Source organism: Epinephelus fuscoguttatus, linkage group LG13 (genome assembly GCF_011397635.1).
Source record: "Epinephelus fuscoguttatus linkage group LG13, E.fuscoguttatus.final_Chr_v1".
In the NCBI taxonomy this organism is placed as follows: domain Eukaryota; kingdom Metazoa; phylum Chordata; class Actinopteri; order Perciformes; family Serranidae; genus Epinephelus; species Epinephelus fuscoguttatus.
This window is the reverse complement of record NC_064764.1, coordinates 28320930-28341796: the sequence shown is the minus strand read 5'-3', so window position 1 is coordinate 28341796 and position 20867 is coordinate 28320930. Positions and strand designations below refer to the sequence as shown.

General features: G+C 39.9%; 1 long non-coding RNA gene across 1 annotated transcript; it reads right to left on the bottom strand.

Annotated features, from left to right (window-relative positions):
* Positions 1-13076: 13076 nt before the first annotated feature.
* On the bottom strand, positions 13077-18553 carry LOC125899925 (uncharacterized). The gene is made up of 2 exons (XR_007450788.1): positions 14841-18553; positions 13077-14732 (listed from the first exon to the last, which is right to left on the bottom strand). It is a non-coding gene; the product is annotated as an uncharacterized LOC125899925 (long non-coding RNA).
* Between the last annotated feature and the right edge of the window lie 2314 nt (positions 18554-20867).

Here is a 20867-nt window from a genome sequence, read left to right as displayed (position 1 = left end):
ATTTAACGGAGACAGCAAAGTAGCTCGATAACGCAAATATGACACTGAATATATTAAACTTTGTGGACCTTGAACTGGTAATTAAGAGCCAATTCGGACCCCGTGGCTGGACCAGTTAGGAAGTACACAACATTAATGATAGGCTGTTAGCTGTGAATCCTTGTGTAGTCACGTTAGCTAGCTAAAGCTGCATCACCATGCAGCACCTGTCTATAACAGCAAGGTTATAGTTACGAACTCTTGCAACGTATTAGCTAGTTAGCTGTATTATTACTTCAAGCGTACAAACATTCTTGTGAGCCATGATATATAGTTTTGTAACTTTTTGAGCAAGAGACTTTAAAATTTTGTCCACCTCATAAACAAACGTGATGTATAAATGAATGAATCTGACATTAATTATTATCTTAATAGCTGAGAATTGCATGCACTGTAAAAGGGTGTGTTTAGAGATGGCACTTTAGGCTGCTGACATGTTAATGAAAGCCCAGTTTAATATGCAAAATTGTATACATTATATGTAATCTGGGGTCCCTGTCCCTCCTATTTGTCAGCTAAGGGACCCTTAGCCTAAAAAACACTGATGTTTTTGCTGATTCTTAACAAAAACTTTTCATTTGTAGTGTCAAACAAAATAATTTTTCTTAATTCTGCTCAGCTTGCTTTCTGTTTCTGCCACTAAACATTTATTTACTGTCCCTGTTACCAATGCAGCTAGCGGAGTTTTCCCTTTAATTGTCCCCTGCTTGTGATGTTATTTTCGACTGCTCTATGAATTATACGCACTCAGTTTGATTGTTATGTGTGAGAATGTCTATAAGATTGTTTAGAGGCAAAATAAAAAGTTCATTTGTGCTGTGATAGCTGAATTTCCTGGCCGAGCATGTGACAGTGTTTAAAAGCAGGACCCTGACTATAAAAGTTTTTATTTTCAGATGAACAATTTATGCGCTGCGGGATTAGACAAAGGCAAAGTTTGTTAAATGCAAGATGTGATATTTTATCAGGATTTCTGAGGGTATATTTACATGTCAAAAAGTTGCGTGTGCCCGTCTTCACAGCGCCCAGGGGCCAACGTGACCACCTCGCAGCCTTTGTGCTAAAAAGAGGTCAGAGGTCTCTGTTGTGTTTTCAGGGTGACCTGCTAGTGACTATTAGCCATTGATAAATGTGATGTCCCACAAGTGTGCGGGCCGGACCCCTCCAAAGGGGGAGGTGTCATAACACGCCCCACACTAACCTCCCCAGCCGGCCCCACCTCGACTAGCGCATACACACACACGCAAACACACACACTCGGCCCTGCTGACAGGAGCACAAGGGGGCAGCTGCTACAGATGTCTCATAGAGAGAGGGGGAGGGGAACCGAGGAGACATCAATGGAGAGTCTCTCTCTAGTATGGAGTTCTCAGTGGGGCTCATTGTGTTCTCTAAGGACCAAGACGAGGGAATAGGCCACATTAATATAGTAGGCCTATAGTCTCTAATACTTTATTTCAGGGTGCTGCTCATTTTGACTGCTGGGCTGGTTTTATGAGGGGATTGTCTTCAGGCATATGCTGCAAAATATCCCCAAATATTAGTTGTATTTACACAGGTTGATATTTACTATGATGAAGTGAAGAAAAAGGGGATTTTTCTTCTTCACATGAGGAAATGATTTAGTCTCTGATATTTGATTCAAAGGGTGAATGGAGCTAACTATATTTAAAATTATCTTAAATGCGCCTCCGCAGTGAGAAAAGTAGGAATGATTTTCACACTCTGCTCATTTGTAATGCCTAATTTAATTCAGGGATAGGCAGCAATGTGCCACGGAGAGCTGCGCGTACTCTCATGTCAGCCAACACCTAATGCTCCCATGACAGAAGGTGATTTCGCTGTATAGCACAACACGAGTCACCTGCCTTGCAAACTCCTAGTCTTCAGTGGGTGCTTATCCCTGGTTAGGTGTCACCTCTGACCTCGATCAACCTGTGTTCGAGGTGTTGCCCTGTCTTTGGTTGATCACTTCTGTAAACTCGGAGGATTTGCATTTAAGCTGTGTTTCCCTGTCATTTGATGTGATGCAGTCCCATGTCTGGTAGTGGTGTGAAAGGCCATCTTTTGAGTCACATGAGGGAGGAAAGAAAGAGAGAAAAAAAAAATCTGTAAAACTCCTCCTTGAATGAGAAGCAGCTGAGTGTAACAGCCAACCATGCACGCAAGTCATCTAACATGAAATCAAATTACATTGAACTAAAACTGCCCCAGCGTGGCAACTTTGCAGCCGGAGTTTAGCCTGCTGTGGCCAAACACCGCGATACATGACACTGTGGCTCTTGTTCAGCTCGTCTACCAGGAGACAAGGGAGAGCCCCACTCTGTCTCGACCCTCCTAATGAAGAGATGCATTATGATGTGATTTCATTTGGGCCTGCAGAAAAGCTGCTGTGGATAACAGAGCAGTCTGAGTAGCATGGTTCATTTGTGTAGTGACATGTGACTTGTGTTTTCGTGAGTCATAAGGATCTCCTGCCTAATGGAAGGCAGTGTGTGCTCATGTGACGGTGACACAATGCAGGATGGACTAGTATTCACCAGAGCTCAGCTTGGCTACTGTTTGGCACCGCTAATAGGGACCCACGAGCGCCTTTTTATCTTGTTAATTTCTCTCGTAGTGAAACAAAACAAACCACAATTTCTGTTCCTGTCACTGAAGGCTTTTTTGGCTGTAGCTGCTTCGTAATCTCTTCAAAACTCCGACCAAAAAAAAGTGGTTTTCAACAACTTGCAAAGCTGTTTACATTTGTGTGTTTGTAGATATGAATGCATGCATGTGTGCGCACGAGTACTGCATCATGATCTCCCCTATGGTCACGGTGGTGTTTTTGCTGGCTCATCCCTGCCTCTCCACATGCCTGTTTAACAACACAGAGCTCCTCCTTACTGGCTTCCTGTCCAAACCAGTTTATCTGTAAACAAGTGTGTTTTTTTCCTCTCCGCCCCATTGTCCACGCTACACCAGAATGCATACACAATGGGCGCCCTCTCTCTCCCAGTCTGCTTTTGTACTCCAAAGTAAAAAACATTATGTTTTTTTTTACTGCACGGCAATGCAAAGAAATGATCTGCTCCTTGATGACTGGAGAAATATAAAGTTTTAAAACACCATTACCCGCTAAAGTTGTGTGCCTCTATTCACTTAAGCACACCATAAAACTAATATCAGGTTGCAGCTAATTCTTTTTCCAGTGCACCCTGGTGGAGCCAACGACTGACATAGCAGGTGAATGTTATGTATTGTTATTATGTGTGCATTGGGATGAAATGGCTGTCTCTGTTTATCTTGCCCGAGGTACACTATGCTACACTAGATATGATAACAGCAGGGTTATTGTGGCAGAGCCCAACCCGTCCCTGCTTCGGCCGTCGCATGCACACTACAGTGTGGCTGCGTGTACTCGTGTGGTGTTGCCAGGCTAATCTTAAATTGAGAAGAAGTGGTTATGCCATGTAATGTACTTTTAAAAAAGTTTTTCAGAAATGGGGCAACTGAAGAGGAAACTTCAAATTAGAGGGCAATATGATGTCACAGCAATTTAAGATAAGCAAGCAATGTCCTCGTTTGAACTGTGGGAAATAAACTAAGACGGTCTTAAAAACCCAACCCCACATTATGATTGAGAGGAGCACGGCAGACGGACGTAACTGCTGACCCTTTATCCTTTACCTCAGAGTTAAGGCTTTTATTTATTTACATATTTTTGTTCATCTTTCATAAACTGGTTTGCATCTCATTGGCCTCAGGAGGAACATCACTGATTCCTTTACTGTTTGACCTCATACCAGATGTCCTACTCCTGTCATTTATAGCTGCAATGTTTATTTGGCTATCACTTGATTGTTTTTGATCGGCCTGTCACTCCAGAAGAAGCTCTATTGTTCTAACTGTAGATAAGTACCCATTATATAAATAAGGAACACATTTTGAATAGACATTCATGACACTCATATGAAGGATGGTAAGAAAAGTATTGCAATATTTTCACCACACGTAGGACGATACATGCACCTACTGTGAAAACCTCTGGTTGGATATGTGAAATGCCAAGGGAGTTATTAGAATATGTTTTTATAATATGATATAATAAAAAAATTGCAATGCTAAGACAGGCAACCATGCATTTTTATTTTTATTATTACCAGTTCTAGTTTTACTGTGCTGCAGTTCTGCTTGTGGTTTGTCCAAGTGGTGTTGTTGTACCACAGCAGAACACGGCTCACGAGCGTATTCAGCTAGCGTTAACCGTAAAACTTCAATTAATAACTTGGGCTGCTATTTGTTTAAATCACTGATATTGACAGGCTTATATTTGGGACAGGCCTTTACTTCCTTTTACACTAAACTGTTGCTCAGCAAAGATTGGAAATGCAATCAAATTGTTTATTTAAACCTGTATGAATATTACTTGTTTGAAAATTTGGCTTCAGATAATAAATCAATTGTGAATCATTCTTTTGATCTAGCTCCGAAAGACAGCGCATCGGAGAGGATTACATCACCCTGTTAAAACAATACTCACAACTTGGATTCATTTTTATGACAAAAACTCTTTTGATTCTTTAGATCTGAGGACCAATATGGACTAAAGGAGTATAGATAACTAACAGGGTAATCAAGGAACGGACATATAATTTGAGATAGCCAACAATCCCGTTTTATACATCCAAAGAACTTCTGCTTGGCAACTAGCATTAAGCCTTTAATTCAGACAGGCTTTTATTTGTCAAAATGTGTAGCCACACCAGGCTAGTAAAAGGGACTGGGCGTTAAATTGGGACTAGACTTTTAAATTAAGGTTTATGGGATATTTGTCAGATATCGTTTACATTGTGTTGCATGTATAATTTATGCAGTCAGCCATAGCTCTCATTTACTGCATATTCATATAGTATACTGTATAGATTATGATTTAAAAAAAAAGATATTGAGTTGAAAAAATGTATTCAAATTGATTTTTTTTCTGGGGGGGGGGCTGGGCAGATTTGGTCCCCCCCAGTGTTAACTCCTTGGCTACGGCCCTGTGATAAGCTGTAACACTAAATAGTGTGTTTATATGCCCACTGTTTGAACTGTGTTTTTATGACTCTGACAACAAACATGTAAAAGACCTCAATTCACATTTTTGTCTAGGATGTCTCTACAAAAAGTGAAGTAAAATGCAATAGCTGACAGCTGACATACTAATGCGGGTCATCTGAGTGAGGATCATTGCTCTTAGTCACTGCTGTTTTGTTGTGGATCACTATGGAGTGAGCTCTTGACATGGATGGATTACTGAGCGGGCCAACTGGGTGTAGGCCTAGGGGTCCAAAGTGTCAGGAGGCCCCCTGGCCTTCACTTGCAGAATGTCAGGTGTCAAATTAACACATACTGACAAGACTTGAAATGACCACAAAGAGACACAAAAAGATGTATACCCACTACAAAGAGATGCAAAACTACCACAAAGTCTGTGTGTCTCTGATCTACAGAGTGAGTCCAGGGATGATGTTTTTCTGTAGGGTGACACATCGCCCTGGTTCCCTCATCAAAACGCCAATGGGATGTTTCCATTGGATTTTGGCTCATTGCTGAAAAGAAACAAACATTTATGATATTTACACATTTTAGTCACATAAAAGCTTCAAAATAAATGAGTGGGCTATTTACTGACACAGTTTATGTCGTAGAACAAAACGTGAAAGTCTCTAAACCACAGACCTTATTTCGGGTGTCCAAAAAACCCATTGACTTAAAGACGGAGGAACCAGGAGTGCTGAAATGCTAACTCATTTCTGGGTTTAGGACTCATCCTTGGGTAGCTATGTAGGAGAGGTGGTGGGGCCCTTTGTATATCTGTGCCCAGGTGCCCACTGTCTCATTATCCGCCCATGGCTTTTGAATTTGCTCAGTTTAGTTATATAAAACCAGGTTGTTGTCTACCTCAAATTATGTGTCCATTCCTCAATTACCCTGTAAATTATTCATATTCCTCTAGTCCGTAAGGGTCCTCAGATCAAAAGAATCAAAAGGGTTTTTCATAAAAATTAATCCAAGTTGTGAGTGTTGTTTTAACAGGATAAAGTGGTGTTGTGTCGGCATGCCAGGTGCCGTAATCCTCTCTGATGTAATGTCTGTCGGAGCAAGATCAAATGTATGATTCATAATTGATATATTATCTGACACGTAATTTTTAAACAAATTATATTCACACTGGTTCAAATAAACAATTTGATTGTATTACCCATCTTTGCAGAGCAACAGTTTTGTGTGATAGGAATTAAAGGCCTGTCCCAAATATAAGCCTGTCGATGGACAAACCTGGACAAACCACAAGCTTAAGTGCAGCACCATAAAACTAGAACTGGTAAAAAATAAATAAATAAAAATAATAATAACAATAACAATAGTGCATGGTTGCCTGTCTTAGCTTAGTATTTTTTTTATTTTTGTTTTTTATGAATAGCATTTATGAGTAGGTGCATATTTTGTCTTACAGGCATCTAAGACTGGTGCATAATATGTTGCAATACTTTTGGTACAATCCTTCATATGAGCGTCATGAATGTATGTTCAAAATGTGTTCCTTATTCATAGATTGGCTTCTTATCTGCAGTTAGAACAGTAGAGCTTGTTCTGGAGTGACAGGCCAACAGATAGCCAAATAAAGCACAATAAAAGCAGCCATAAATGACAGCAGTATGACATTTGGTGTGAGGTTGGGGATGCCTGTCTTAAATATAGGCCTGTTGATTTCAATGATTTAAGCAAATAATAGCCCAGGCCACTAATTTCAGTTTTACAGTATACTATTTATTTATGTCATGCTTTGAATATAGTGCATCTATGGTGCTTAATAATAATGCACTTTTGGTCTCTGTCTGTGTATCCCTATGGAGTTCTTGTGGTACATTTTGTGACTTATAAAAGCTGCATTGTGTAATTAGTAGGGTACAGCAGTTACTATGGATCGTGGCAGTCATTTCGTGTCAAATATTCTGGTTTGAACAAGTTTGAACGTACAGGTTTTCAGCTGTAGGAGGCTGCTGTTGGAGCCGCCGAGGCACCGAAAGGGTTAATTTGACTCTCTCTGTTGAACGCTGCGTGGGCTGCTAGATCATTCGAGAGTGCATTTTCACAGACCAATCAGCGGCGCGGAGTCCAGTCCGCGTTCAGCCAATGGGGAGCGTCGGAGGCTCTATCGAATTTGAATGAGGAGTGTATCTTTCGGCGCCATTTTCGAGTGAGCAGCGATTGCCTCAGCAGCTGCGGAGAGAGGATGCTGCGAATGTAGAGAGCTGTCGCTGAGACGGGGGAGAAACCAAGCGCTCAAAATTAAACTGCGCTTTTTAAGAGGAGGGGGAGGACGCGTATTTTCAATGGAAACACAGGTAAATGACGCCACAAAGTATTTTAAATTGATTTTAATCGGACGGTGTGCGCGGACTGGAGGAGAGGAGTACGTGGAGAAGAGGAGAGACCGACCGTGGTGGGGGAGACGTTAGCCATTTGGCCAGCTTTGCCAGCTTGTACTACTCGTAGCAGCTAGCCTGTTAGCTTAGCCTGCTAGCTCACACAGAGGGAATTCTGACTTTGCTGCGCTGTAACGGTAGAAAAAAATATGCGCTCTCACAGCCGTCCGTTTTATCCGGGAGGTGGGAGGGATATATATATTTTTAAAAAGCGAATATGCTGATTATTATTTTCCGCTTAACTTGCAGGGATATGAATCAAAGTTGAAGTATAATGGAGTATTTTTTTTTCGCATTGGAGCCTAGTTTTTTGAGCGGGAGGTGCAAAAGCAGCCAGGCTCGAGCAGAGAGGAGCACAGACGGCAGTGTCAACAAACGCACACGGCACCTACACTGGGTTGGGAGGGAAAAAATCAAACCCGGGACAGACTGTCTTTTTGTGGTAACTTAATTTTACCAAGCTTGTTAACTGAGGCACTTTTTATATACACCCGAGCTGGTGAATTGCATATGTGTTGATGTACGCGTTTTTTTATGGGGGGTTGTTAGACAGAAAACACCTGGTAAGTTTATTATATCGCTGTATGACCTTACAGTCATGACGGAGTTTGTTTTATTTTCCTATCTGTGGTGCTTAACGTGTGCTCAACGTTATCTCTTGTGTTAACGTAACTCCCATGACCAGGAACGCAACCAAATAATTGCTCTGCAGCGTTGGGTGTTTTCTGTGTATTTGTGTGTGTTTAATAGATTTGAATATCGTGCCTTAATGCTGCTTGATCAGTGTGGCTCCCAGCCAAGTGACAACAATCATAGGTCGCTACTTCTGATGATTCAACTTTAATAGCTGTGTTAAACGTCAGACGGATGGCTGTCATAACCACTAACGATGCTGTAAAGTTGAATTAACGCTAGTTATTGGGAATAAAAATCGTATTGTTAGTTGCGGTGCTGCTCGTGGCTCGCTGTAATGTTAAGGGGGGGTGGGGGGTGGGTTCTGGCTCATCGTAGTTTGATGCAGGAGGGATCCCAGTCATTGCCTTTCGTCTCCTTTTGCCTTTTTTGCCCTTACCAGCCTCGCTCCACTTTCTGTGTGCCCTGGACTCTGATTAAATTCAAGTACATTGAAGGAGGAAAAAAAACTACGTGGTCAGATCGGTGCAGTAAAGAGTCACAAAACGGAGCTGAGCATTAGTTACTAAAGAGTTTGCATGTTTGACATTTTACCCTGCCTTTTGCGTCCCATAATGAACATGACTACTCGACTAATAAAGCAGAAGAGAGGAAAAGAGAGGCTCCATATAATTGTGCGTCTAAACCCGCCCCTTCTACTTCCTTCTAAGTAGAGATCGGTTTAATGTGTTACATAATGCGAGGCCTTCCTATCTTTTACAGTGTTGCTTTTATTTTAACAAATACGTGTCTACGTTGACAAGTATCATGTTTGCATTTCTGGAAAATACTGATTGAATTTAACTGCGTTGAGAACATGAGACAGTATGTAGGCACCTCTGTCTGTTTTCCCCTGCAATGCCTTTTTTCCCCCCATGGCCCGTCACAAATGACAGTGTGCTTACTAATAGCATTTTTCCAGGATATATATATATTTTTTATTTTGCCATACATACTCTGCAGCAGTAAGGTTAAGAGTTGTGCCTCCACTTCAATTAGATATGCATGACCTGAATGAAAATGTACCTAAATATCATTATGCACAGCTTTCTCCACTGAAATTGCAGATTGCACACTGAGTATGATATTTTTTTGTAGAAGTGGGACAGCATTTTCACGATAAAACCGCCCACCTCATATAAAAACATTTTGTTTATTTATTTTTGTGGCATTTATTTGGAGGGAAATTAGCTAAGTGATTTGAGGGAAAGACCTTTCACAGCCACATAGCAGAGCAAAGGGGTGGTGGAGGAGGAAATAACTGTACTATAAGTTTTGATATGTGTGACTGACAGAGAAACTTTGTGGGTGTATGGAGCGCAATGAATAGTGTGATAACTTAAAAAATGTGACAGCCGTGTAATTATCTGCTTTAGAAAAAACAGAAATTGGTTGATATTTAATGTACACCACATGGTGTATTTAAAACTGATGGGTGTCCACTTATCTCCACACATGTGGCTGTGTTAACTACAGTATGAAGTACACACATAATGTTAAAAAATCTACTACTGTTTATTGATTCATAGATTTCTAAACTTGTTAATTGTTGATAAATTGATCTAGTGTTTAAAAAAAAATCAGGTCACCACATCTAACTTGGGATGTGTTTCGTAGTGGTATGTTTCATATCCCCAGAAAGAATTTATGTAAAAGTAGTGCATTGAAAATGTAATTATTCAAAGGTTTATATGTAAATGTTTTTATAGGATATATTCACAATACTCTGTGTGTCTGTTTGTGTATATATACACTCAAAAATAATGAGAGACTAAGTACACCTGCCTGCTTATTTCATGCTAAAAGTTGATACTGTCTGCCCACCGGTCTGTGATCATCAGCCAAATAGCTGGTAGCAGTTTTAAAGACAGGAAGTGTAATTTCTCTTATTCTGTAAATGTATAAAAAAATATCACTAAACACTCAGCCAGTTAAGTGTAGATATTAAAAAATCCCTTTGAAAATTTTATGATTCACACTGTGGTTCTATTTTTTTAAAATGGAAAAAGGCAAAAATACACACCATAGACAGTACCTCAAATTTCAGTTGAAGCAGCATTAATGATTATTAAAATCCACTTTCATCAAGTTTAGTTGATGGCAGCAATCTTTTGTAATCAGTTTTACAATATCAGCTGCAGTGTGTGCGCTTATTGCTGATATTTCTGTTTCTTAAAAGGTACAGATTTGAATTTGTTAGATATAATCTCCAGAGGCGACGAGGTAGCACTTTGTCAAAGTGAAATTTTGCGATCAAGAATCTTAGTAATACATAAACTTGTGCGCAGTGGCTGTGTAGTTTTACAGTGTGTATCAGTTGTGCTCATTCAGGTGGAATAGGTGTAATATTGTGATCATATTCTGAAGAGGGACTACATTGTTGTTGATAATGGCCCTGTATGTATTTGTTAATATAGTACTGGTGTATTTTAAGTTTTTATTCCCGTGGTACCTACACTTAATTAATGCTACAGGTCTGTGTCTTCCCTGCTTTCTCTGGCATTTGCCTCTTAACTCTTTTTGTGGAGCACCGTTGTGCTGTTTCAGGCTGTTAGCATGACATTCTGTGACTCATCATTCTGTCTTCTCAGACCCCTCCGGCAAAATGGGTTCCCACCCCCATTTCCTGGTGAAACTGTGCCTCTCTTCTTGTGCTTGCTCACATGTGTTGTGGTAGGCTGCAGAGAACCCCCCCTTCTCTTCCTTCTTTCTGCAACACTCAGCACAAACTTGATAGTATTCAAATTTTCAGTGATGGGAACAGGTTTTCACGGGTCATGTTGGTTGTTTTCCAGAAGTTGGCGTTGGTTTCACTTCTATGCTTCAGCAGCATTAAATAAAAGCTGTCAGATTATGTGCACCAGTCAGGTCTCTCACAGACATGATTCAAGTTCAGAGATAGTTTGAAAGTGATCAGTGAAGGTGAGACTAAAGTTTAGATGTGATCTTTTGTGAAAATGAGTATCAGTGTACTTTGCATGGTGCAAGTTAAGGCTGACAAAACCAGTGGCAGCAGCTCAGCATGTGAGGGTGCCAGGTCCTTGCATGCTTCTTACAAGCATATGTTTTGCATTGGCTTTGATTTTTTTTGCATACAGTAGGTTCTACATCACTGTAGTACACAGGGCTTTACACCTGTTTCAATTAAATGGTGAAGATGTTAGAAAACTGCTAGTTTTGGTGGCATTAGCATTTTGAAATAATTACCAGTTATGTGCCTAACTGCTGTTATGGGTTGTGTGTAATCTAGTGAGTGGAAAACGTTGGTGGAATTTTGTGGCCTGCTGAAATAAGATAATCTGTCGTGAACAGTGATGTGTTTAGGTGGTCAATTAGCAGCTTTAAAAATGTTTGTAAATTTTCAAAAAGGTCAAGCACTCTTCTGTAAAAGTCAGGCCTTTTGATACTCTGCAGCTGCACTCAGAAAGTTGCAGATTCCCTTTTATTGTTGTTTTTGTGTAGTGACAGAAATACTTACGGACATGGACAGCATGTTTAGAAAGATTACGTCAGCTGTTAACAGTGCTGGTGAATTCTCTGCTTGATAATTAAATTTTAGGTAGTAATATGATAACCTGCAACAGCACTGGCAGTAAGATCTGACATAGCAAGAGTATGCCTCCTCTGACTACACACACATGGTGTTTTCATTACGGCTGCACCAGCCGCCTTCTTTTTTTTTTTTTTTTTTTTTTTTTTTTTTATACCTGAGGGTGCTCGATTAGCCCACATTATTAACTTGTGAGCAGTTTGATTGGGAAGATTTATAGTGATCCTAAATTATTGGTGTCTGGTTTGTGTGTTTTCATTTTAGTGGCTCTAACTTGGTGAGCAGGTATCACCTCACCCAGTGTCCCTAGTCAGGCAGTGTGCTGGAGTGCAGAGAGGCCAAATATTTTCACATATGTGACCAACAATTTTTAATTTGGCCAGTTTTTAAAGTTTGCTTCAGGAAAAACTTTTGGCATATTTGCCACAGTGATATCTGCATACATAATTTTAGATTTACAGCTGTAACTCATGTTGATGTGCTGGTGTGTAATTGTCAGTGCCCATACAGTTATAAGTAGGTGGGTCAAGCCTGGCAAGGAACGTGGTAAGGTGATTAGAGAGATTATTAATGCCTGAATTTACATGTAATTAATTTTAATTTGAGCCCAAACATAAATAAGAGCCATTACACATTTATTTATTTAATTATTTATTTCAATTTAGTGTCAACATAAAATTCAGTCAGCAGTGTAACAACAAAACTTGACGTCCTTGGAAAGCCTCATTATTTTTAGTGGGCAGGATTTTGGTTGTCATGTGTTAAACACACACTTTTTACACTGTGAACCAGAGTAGTGTCAGTATCTGAATCCAGCCTTGCATTTAAGTGAGAATATGCACACACAAAAACAAGTTCAGTGTGTGTTTGTGTAATTGGTGTATGGGTGTGTCATTCAATTCTCACTTTAGCTTTGCTTCCTCTTTTTGCTCTTCTTGCTGATGTGTGCATGTACACACACACACTCTTTAGGATTATAATGGCAGCTTTTTTGTTAGTTTTGTAAATGGGGATTTGCTGTATTTAAAAAGTTGTGGTAATATTGCTAAAGGTTGAGGTAGTCAACATCAAAAATGTGTTTTGGTGTTTGTCGCCATGCCTTTTTTCATTTTTTAGGATTCATGCTAGTGGTCAAGTGAAATTGAAGTCCTCAGGTTGTGCTTTTGAAATTACATCACAGTGTACCGCTTTGTCTGCATCCTGTTTATTGCTGCTCTGTCTTCTGTGGCAGTGGGAGGAAGTTTAAGATAGTTCAAATTAAGTCGTAAATAACCGGAGAGGTCAGAAATTAATTTGTCGAGGAATGCGTAATACTGAGTGGAAATGCATTGTTTTTACAGCAGAGGCAGGTACAGCAATGTGTGTGTGTGTGTGTGTGTGTGTGTGTGTGTGTGTGTGGATTAAATATTTCACCAGACACATTGTGGACAAACTGGTGTGTTCGGATGACAGACACTGCTGTTGGTCATGGTGGGAGCCTTAAAATGTGGGATAATTAACTATTAAACTTTTGAAGACTGTCCTGTTGTAAGACCAGCTCTTGCCAACTAATTCACAACGAATCATATTAAACATAGCTTCACAAGTTAGATGATTGTTGCGCTCTTGCCAAACCAGTTTTATACATTGTGTACATCATGTATTAATTTTGAAGAATTTCCAGTTGGGTGTTTCGCATAATTTTATTCATTAGTATAGATACTGTGTACCTTAACAGCCCGTCTGTCACACTCACACCTGACAGTAAATGGAGGGGGTGGTGTATACTTGTGGAGTGCAAGAATGACTCAGAGGTCACTCTCACATATCTGCTAGTGTTGTCCTGTGAAACGGGTTTATTGTCTCGCCAGCGCCAGGTATGTGTTTTCACATGTTTCCAGAGTTTTCTGTAATTCATTTGATATTATACGACTGTAGCTCCCAGGGAATCCCAGTCCCTCTGCCTGTGCTATGCAGGACATGTTTTGCTGGCTGTGCAAATGTAACAGGTTTTTCTAGGATTAACACATACCATTACAGTACTGGGGGTTGTATGGGACAAAGCAGTTCTGCATAGGTAGCATCTCTGGTCTACACTGAGCAGCACCTCCTGTGTGTCTTTGACTTACACACCTTGCTCTCCAATTTTTTTTGTGTGTAAGATCATTTTTGTGTTGCCTTTATTATATAGGCCGGTTGCTTCGTCATAATGTATGAATTGGTTTTGTATTTGCTTGAACTACTGTAGAGATCCCCTGCTGTGTACATGCTGCCCCGGTAGCTGGTGAAACATTTTATTCCACCTCATAAAGTTGTGGCACAGTGAACATAGTATATTTGCACTGTGTGTATTGTCTTGCCAAACACAGGACAACAATGATTTGGCTCGCCTAATACCTGGTGTTTATCTGGCTTAAATTTTTAAAGTGATGGATTTGTAATTGTGTGTATGTTGCCTGCATGCCAAAGTGAAACGAAAAGAAACAGTGGGTCTGCTCTTTCATTCATTGTCTTCTGGATTGATGGGCAAACACATGATGTAGGTAGAATAAATCGGTGATGTTTTTAAACTGTTGGTGCTTTCAAAACAGGCGGTTGTGTGTGCAGATATTTAACTTGGAGTAGTTTCCTTCCATGTCCCAGTGGCTAAATATAGAAAGCGTTACAAACACAATGAGAAACTCAAATTTGCATGGATCTTTTCATGTGGATAAATGTGTTTGCCATTCAGGGATTTTTTTCCCTTTTAATTTATTTTTGAAACAGCTCAGGACGTCAGTGTAGATCTCCCTTTAGATTGTGTGCTTATACAGGCAGAAGATGGTGTCACACAGGCAAGAGGTCAGCCCAGACCACTTCTGGGGAGGTGATGGGTTGTCGTGTCCACGTCCATGTACCCGACGGGGTGTAGGAGGTTACTTGACCTTCAACCTCGGGGTCAGGTGACTCTTTGAGGCCATTGTGTGAGGAGCAAATGTCGCAGGAATGGGTTAAAAAGGCTGAGCAGGGGAAGGTGACATGTCTGGGCATGCTGCCTTAAAGGAGAGGTAGAAAAATGGGGAGAGGTTAGAGTCATTGATGTGAACGATTCCACCTGGACTTGTAAAGAAATGATCAGCTCAAAAGACAAATACTCATCTTACCTGGTTGGTTCCTTTGTGTATTTTTATTAAGGAATTTTGGAGCATGGATAAGGTAAAATAGCTGCTTCATAATTGCTACTTCAGTTCAATTTACACAACACTGCCTCAGTCTCTGTAAATGAGCTTAAAAAAAAAGGCAACTACACATGACATGGAAGATAAGGAAATGACTGAGCAGAATTTCAGCATGTGAATCCAAGTTAGTGTACATTGTGTTTCCCATGTTTTCCTACTTTGTATTATGCAGATACGGAGGGAGGGGGGTATCAACAGGAAAATCCATCAGCTGCCTGCTTAGCTGTAGTCTGTAATTATCACGTGCAATTAGGGCCACAGCAAACAATTTTAGTATTGATTTATGTGTTGATCTTTAAATTTATTTTTTTAATGTTTGGAGTGATGACACACACCCTTTTCAACCTGCATCCCTGTAGAGCCCATTCATGTCTTATGCTTTTTTTTTTTTTTTTTTTTGAACAGCTAAAACAGGTGATTCATTTACAAAGATATAAAACGTACAAAAGCTGCAAATCCTCGTGTTTGAGGAGCTGAAACCAGCAAATGTGTGGCATTTTTATGTGACAAGCTATGAATGGATATTTTAAAACGGCCGTTAAATTTTTTGTTATTGCACAAGTGATTTTTTTTTTTAGGTGTTACTTCCCATAGTTGTCACTGTGTTCCCTTGCACAGGAGATAGGGACCCTATTAGCCCTGGACTAATACAGGGAGATTTTGTCATGCCCCGCAGATCTGACAGTTACACACCCCTGATGTAAAGTTTTAAATTAACCACAGTGTAACTTGTGGTCTGTCAAATGTCTTGAGTATCATTAGTTGACTTCTCGTGCAATGCTTTAAACTCTGTAAAGTGTCTTACACCATTTGAACAGCATTAGTTACCAAGTTAACAATTTTTTAAACTATAATTTATCATCCATAGGGTCCGACACATTTTGCAAAAGCTGTGCGAAGTATTTGAGAGGCTAGAAATATTTGTAAAATTGGTGCTAAATGTAAACTAAAAATTTAAGACATTTTTTGTGTTGAGGCATAAATGTAGTCATGCTTTAAAAGAGTGGGGCGCTTGCACACCATTTTAAAGAACAGAGGAAAAATTTTAAAATACTGCACTGACTGGTCCTTGCTGTTTGCCCACCCTCCTGCCACTGTCAGGTGTGTCTGACTGGATGACATTGTTGCGCCTGTGTCTCTACCTTTGCACACCTAACAACAAATATCTGCTGCAGTCATTTATGTCCATTACAGAATACACGTGTCATGCTTTGAAACAGAAACATGAGTCAAATCCTATATTGTAAGTAAGCCTAGTAATACAGTACACAATGTGCCTTTTAGAATATCTAGGGGAAAGCCCGTGTTATTTTTATCACTGCTTGTGTATTGTATTAATAAACATTACAAAGTGAATTTTATCTGATGAAGATTTGGCCAGATGTACAAGTAGGTAACACAGAGGCTTTTAGAAGATGAAGATAGGTAATGATGGTGCTTGAGGTGAAGTTAATGGAAAGTATAAGCAGCATAACAAGTCTAATGATTTTTGTGTGTATCTCAGCAATTGCACAGTTTGTGTAACTTTCTCTAAGGCACACCACAGGGTTTTTTATATTGACTTCTGACCTTTAAGTCTGCTGTTGCTTGACATGTGCAATCTATCACAGTGAACTATTTGTGGCCTTTTTTTTTTTGGTCTGTTATGTTATTGTTGCATGGTGGTGTAATTAAGAGCAGGGACCATTTTTGAAAACGGCCTTTTTGTGTTTGTGGGACAAGTCACATTCCAAAAAGCAACTTTTTAAATGCAGCAAGATTCATGTATCCTGTCCTGGTGTTTACCTTAGGGGTAAAATTGTGTGACAGTATACCTGGTGAAAACGCAGCTTACCCTTAAATCGTATTTTTTTTTTTTTATGATCCCTGCTTGCTGCATTATTACCACGTGACAAAAATGTAACTTGGACAGAAGAATAAAAGCCACAAATTGTTAATTTTTGCCCTCTGAGCTATGTCATGTTCAGAGCTGCACTGAGATGTGTGTGTGTGAGTGAAAAAGAGAAAAGGCCAGCATGTCTTGTCATGGTCTTTTTAGAGGGGAAGTCTGTTAGATGTTATTAGGTTCAGGCTATCAGGTCCATTTCAGACCACGTTCATAATTGCAGGTCCATTGAGACCTCTAGTGGCAACACATCCGTTGGACCCAATCTCCTGCAAGATTGTTATCAGGACAAAGTTTGCTTTAGCGCCTCTGCATACTAACTAGGTTTTGTTGAAGGAGATTTTGTTTTAAGATTCAGATACGCTCTTGATGTTTAGCAGAACAGCTTCAAACGTCTTGTTAGAGAGGTTGAAATTCTTGTTCTAACTGGAAAAGCTGCTTTTTATGGTGCTTCATTGATTCCTCCTGTGTGCTTATTCTGCCTGGTCAGCTGTTCAACTGACGCTGGTATGGTTTCAGTGATTTGCTAAATGACACTTGGGCAGACAAACTATCTCTTGTCACTTGTGCAAACTTTGGATTTGCAGTTTTTCCATTTACATGACGCTCTTGCTTCATTAAAAGGGCTTTTTTGAAACACCAAGTGCTTGTTTCTTTGGTGAGCCTGGTTTCTAGGAAGTTAAGTTATATTTATATTAAAAAAAAAAGATTTGCCTCATATTTTTTGCAGGTTAAGTGCAGTGTTTTGTCTGCTGGGTGCACATTTAGCAGAGGACAATGGAGTAGTAATAGCTTTGTAACCTAAGAGTGCTCAACCACTGAATGAGACACTGCACTCTCCCTCTGACAAGAAACTATCTTTGTAGCTCCGACAAAAAAATGCTCACTTTACACCCAGGTGTCTGGAGAGCCCAGCGCTAATGTATGTTGCCGGGCATGAAAATGTCATGGTATTTTGAGTGATACAGGGGTATTTATTGTGAGTCATGCAAAGCACAAACTGCTATTTCTGAGTTCTCAGTGCTTTGCTGACACATGTATTTTTTTTTTATTTTTTTTTTTACCATATTACTGTTGCAAAATAGTTTGGAACATTAACTATGCTACTAAACGGTTTCAGTCAATGTCAAATTTGCAATTATAGTCTCATTTTTAAGGCTGCTACAACGCAATCAATCATTATGTTTGATTTTACTAAAGTTACTTGAGTACACTCCATGACAAGTATGTTGACACCCCTGTCCCTATAGGCTGCCTGGTCCCAGTGAAGGGGAATCCTAATGTTGCAGCACACTGATATTTTTGATGCTTCCAGTGGTGTGGCAACACTTGGGAAAAGGCCCTTTGTGTTTCAACACGACAGCGCCCCTTTGCATTAGGCAAGTGCCATAAAGTTTGTCTGAATTTGGTGTGGATGAACTTGCGTGCACAGCAGAGAGCCTCAACCTCAATGCCATCCAACACCTTTTGGGTGAACTGAATCAGGATGATGTTGGGTCTTGTGGACTGATGCTTCACTATGTGGCTGAGGTTTCAAAATCTTATGGAAAGTTTTCCCAGAGGAGTGGAGGCTGTTACAACAGCATAGGAATTCCCCATAGTTTTGAAATGAGATCTTCAACAACTGTATACAAGTGTTGCACTCCGTAGTCCACATATTTTTGGCCATATAGTGCCTCACACTGCATTGTGACAGGTTGTCTGCAGAGTTACATTAAACTTCATGTCTCTTTCTGTGTGTTTCAGGTGGTGAACGTCCTCGCCTGCTTTAGGAGCGGACAGAAGACTTAACTCTGCAAAAGATGCCGTCTGAACATCTTTTAGGTAGATAAATGATAGGCGCTAAGTTTGTAGCTGTCTGTAAGAATGTGATCCGGACTAGAAGCCTGGAGGATGGAGCTGATGACAGAAGATGAAGGTGGAAATGGAGGAACCACGGCTGCAGTTCTGGTGATGCTGTAGCAGCACGGAATGGTTTGTGGGTTACACAGAGATGCAGGCCATACTGTGCTGCCGCAGTAGAGCCTGAATATACAACCTGGCTGTCACCTCGCTGCTCTGCAACCTGTTGACGTTGTTTACTGCCACTCTTGGATTTGGTCTCCACTGTCTGAAGTAATGCCACGTAGACAATTGTTGTCAGATGATAAAAAAGTTGGTTGGATCTGCCTCTCTCTCATTTGCCGGTCGCCTTACTGTAGCAGCACGTAAATATTGGAGTTAAGACTCTAGCTGAAGCCTCCAGTATTGATCGTGCTGCTGAAGCAAAGCTGACCACTCACAATCAGCACCACCAACCACTCAGTGTACTCACACCACCCCAGTGAGAGCTTGGGAGATTCTCACAGGTAGAGTTTAAGTTAACCTCTAACACTACATTGTTTGAAAAGGTCAAATGTGTATACACCTTTTTTTTTTTCTTTTTTTTTCTTTTTTTTACACGTCACTGTTCTGTCTGCACACTCTGAGAAATAAAATTTTAAATTGGCTTTTGTCTGCAATGTGTTTTGACCATGACATCCTAAACTTGTTGTTTAACAGAATGCTGTCCGTGAAGTATTTAAGTATTTTATTTAAGTTATACTAAAGGTCTTAATTTGGCCGACACTGACAATCTTACGTGGCTTTATATCGCAGCGCCGTGCGTAAAGGAGAAATCACGCACATGCCGGCCCGCGTGGCCTCGCTGCAGCGCTGCTGGGATGTCCGGCCTGTTGAGCACGAGCCGTGACACACGCAGCTTTGCAGCGGATTAAAATTATTCCACATATTACATTGTAGAGTATACACACCGGAATTGTTTTTCAAACATCAAAATACATCTAGTCTATAAAAGTGCGGGTGTTTTTATCTTCGGTAAATGTTTTAAAAAACAGATTTCTGCTCTGCGTTTTAATCCCGGACGGTCTCTATAATGTATATGCACTTTTTAAAAGACTTAAACTCTTTACACTATTGTGTGTTATGACCGCATTATGCACACCAAGATATAGTAAGTTGTGATGTGCACTGCAGCACTGTAACGAATGATGTGTTGATGTTTTGCAACAGATAAAAACCCTCCATTTTAAGATGCGTCGGATGCGCACGCAATGCGGACATCTCAGCTGCATCAGGACGTCCGATGACGATAATCTCAAATCACTTTTACCTAATAAAAATACTAAAATCATATTGTTCTACATCTTTTGATATTTCGTGGCATCTGTTGATAAATATGGTTTTTATTAAAATTTTAAATCACATTTATGTGAACTTTAAATAAAGTAAAATCAGATGAAGAGAAAAAAAACAGTGGTTACACTTGTTTACAAAGTCGCACGGACCAGACTTTGCTTTTTAATAATAACATGAAATAAATAAACCTGTGGCATAATTAATAACTTAATTGATTACATTTTTCACGGTGATCGTGGATTTTATTTCTGATACTAGTGTAAAGCGCATGGACATTTTGCCATCCATGAACAAACGCACGGTGCAGCAGCCTCCTTCCTTCTGGCCTCGCAGGCCTTTTTAATAACCCTGAATTCTCGTATTTGTTTTCGCATCTGTAATTATAAATAATCTGGAATTACGTTATTTGGGAAAAGTGGAATTTACGCAAAATTATATTAAAGAGAAAGTGGTCAGATGTGTGCGCATTTATGATGGATTACTTTTTTCCTTAGCACCAAGGCTTTTTTAAAAACAGAAAAATTCACACCTAAAATATATTATTATATATTATAAAAGATACTAAGCATTTATATTATAATATACATTGTTTTATACCAAAGCTGCACGATGGACCCTTTCCATGTGTGTGTGTGAGTGTGTGCAAATATTAACCACGCCAACGTAATTCATTAGCTTTTATTTAGGGAATTATTAAATTCTTATACGCGTTCCTAACTGCAGTTATTAAATTTTAATCCCTTTATCTTTGACTGTTTGGGGGTGTTTAGGAAAACAGCACATAAAAATGTGGAAGCAGCTTAAACAGTAATGTGCGGTGTGTGTTTCCACATTTTGCCTTGCACCTTTTAAGCTTCACAAATTTTGCTTTTGTGGCTTTTATACTTATA